Here is a 2,911-nt window from a genome sequence, read left to right on the forward strand (position 1 = left end):
AATAGCGGTTGTTCGTTATTTGCATTGTTTAGCGGAGCAAGATTAGAGCTAAGGTTTGAGTTATACAGTAGTCAACATTTGAAGTTTGGATCAAAAAAGTTCATCAAATTTGTCCTAAGACAAGAGCGCATTTTGGTTTTAGGACAACTTTGATGAAAGGTTTTGATCCCCTTCAGATGTTGACTAGTGTATATTTTTAATATAGGTTATATACAGTATATATATATATATATACTGTATATAATAGAAAAACAAGTTATGCTCAGAGTCCAGAGCCTTGATCATAACATTATAACAGGCACCTTTCGAGTAGAGACCTGCACTATCGTGGTACCCAACGCAACAGAGTGCGGAGCGGGACAACATTTGATGGGCGAGTGCAGGTTGGTAGAGACGCGTGTGTGTGGGATTCGGGAGAATAAGGGTGTACTCACACTAGGTTTTTTGAACTGTGCCTGAGTGCGTTTGACCCCTAAAGCCTGGTTCGTTTGACTAGTGTGATCGCTCCGGTTAATTTAGCCGTCGCTGGCTCGGTTGGAAGAGGTGGCCAGAGTTGGGTTCAGTTGGGCTCGGGGCACGGTACGCATGTAGTGTGAGCGCGGAACTTCTGATGCATGCAGCATGATTGCATGAAAATTTCTAAACGGCAAAAGTGATAGATCTGTAAAGCAATATATTTTGAGAGGGCCGTGTTTTTCCGCGTCCCAAACGACTCAAAATAATAAACCACAAAGTTAACAAAACGATGCAAATTGTTTTTAATGTAAGAAGTCTCTTATGCTCACTAAGGCTGCATTTATTTTATTAAAAATATAGTAAAAACATTAATATTGTGAAATATTACAATTTGAAATAACTGTTTTCTATTTTAATATATTTTAAAGGGGTCATATGATGCGATTTCAATTTTTCCTTTCTCTTTGGAGTGCCCTCACATGTCTACGTCACTGTGTGGTTAGATTTGCATAACACGGCCCAAATGTTTACGCAAAGAAAGAAGGCGTGACTTTGATTCTCGCTGTAGTATTGTTGCCGCTGCCACCATGTCCTGGAGACGCTGAGTGTTTCATTATGAAAGAGAAACGACTTTGTTTGACCTTCCAAAAGAGGACACAACTAGAAATCAGTGGTTAAGTTGTATTTACAACACTGTTCCGGAACAGTTCAACCCAAATATTCAGATGTGTGCAGCACATTTTATGGAGGACGAGAACTGTTTCCTGGGAGAGTAGCCTACACTGCCAGTGTCTGTTTCTATAAAGTGGGCAATTCCAACTTTGCAAGGATAGTCTGGCGCTTCTGACTCACAGACTGTAAGTGCGTTTTCATGTTTAAAGAATTTGCCACTGACGATTCAAACGCGAGTTTTGAGCAGTGTAGAGTAGCGCTTGTTTGTCATTTCTCCGAAATAATGTTCTTTTTAGCAATGTCATATGACCCCTTTAAAATGTGATTTAGTACTTGTGATGGCAAAGATTGATTTCCAGCAGCCAATACTCCAGTCTTCCATGTCAAAACAGTAAAACTCCTCGATATTTTTGTGAAAAGCATTGATACTTTTTTTCAGGATTCTTTGATAACCAGTAAGCTAAAAAGAACAGCATTTATTGATTAATATTTAAATATTTTAATATATAAAAGTGTGCTAAATACCCTACTAAAGCAGTTTGAACCCTGTTTTTCTCTGGCTCAAATTCCAGCCTTGGGAAACTTTTTTATTTTATTTTATTTTTATTATGTGTATTTTGTAAAATTATGTCTCACAGAAAGTTTTCAAATTACCTTACAAGTTATTTATTGAAGAAATATGAACTGTACCTCACCGTCAACATTATAATTATTTCACCTGTGCCGGACAGAGACTAAGACGGTGCTGCTGCATTCGTGCCAAACCTCTGACGGCATGCGTGTCATCAGCTTGAGATCGTTTTTTTGAGATCTGCCTTTTAGAGATCTTACCTCTGTGTCTGAGAAGAGGGACTCCATTTTCCACACTGTCAGTTAATTTGTTGAGACTACATTTAGAGCCGGCCTTGCTCGACACAGTACTCGTCCTAATCAACGTGCTTCTGAGAGCCCAACTGTTTTCATTGTTTGCTTCAGTACTCCGAGTTTAGTTCATCATTACGTCCATTCGTCGTTTGGCAGTGATCTTGAGGGAAAGTCTGTTCATTAAAGATTCTTTTCGGTGGTTTTGGGAGCTACTGCCATCAATCACGTCTCGGCAGGGGGCCTCGGTTTGGGTCCCATTGCGCTCTTTGTGAAGTAAGCGTGTCATCCTCAATGTCACTCAACGCAAAACAAACAAACACTCACAAACTCTGAAAAACCCACAGATCTCCTTAGAGCAGAGACTACGCTCCCATTATTCACCCACACAGACAATCAGATGCTGTGTTTCAGCAGGGTTGAGTCATAAGTGATAATACTCAATGCACTATTGGCAGTTTGGGAATACCTGAACTATGAAATGAGCATTGAAATGACTACTTAACTGATGCGTATTATCATATTCATAGTTTTGTTGTGTTTTACTTTGTAGTGGTTTGAAGCCATGAGGGATCTTAACACTCAAGCCAATGCTGCAATTTATTTCTTTAATCAGTTTTTTGTGTGTGTGTTTTTTTTAGTAAATATATCTGTCCTGGTGCACCCATCAAGCTTGTTTACTAGCTTAACCAGCACATTTTAAAAATATTTTGCAAGTAAAAACATGAGCCACGATGAAAACAACATTCCCAGGGGTATGATTCATCACATCTGATTATAGTTTGTTTGTTTATTTATTTATTTATTTATGGCTTATATTGGTTCACATTTCACATTCTGTCTACATAACTATCATTCCCATGTTTGGGGTTGGTAAGATATTTTTTTTATATTGTTGTTGTTGTTAAAGTTTTCGAAGTAC

This window comes from Sinocyclocheilus anshuiensis, unplaced genomic scaffold (genome assembly GCF_001515605.1).
Source record: "Sinocyclocheilus anshuiensis isolate Anshui unplaced genomic scaffold, SAMN03320099.WGS_v1.1 scaffold1222, whole genome shotgun sequence".
Taxonomy (NCBI): domain Eukaryota; kingdom Metazoa; phylum Chordata; class Actinopteri; order Cypriniformes; family Cyprinidae; genus Sinocyclocheilus; species Sinocyclocheilus anshuiensis.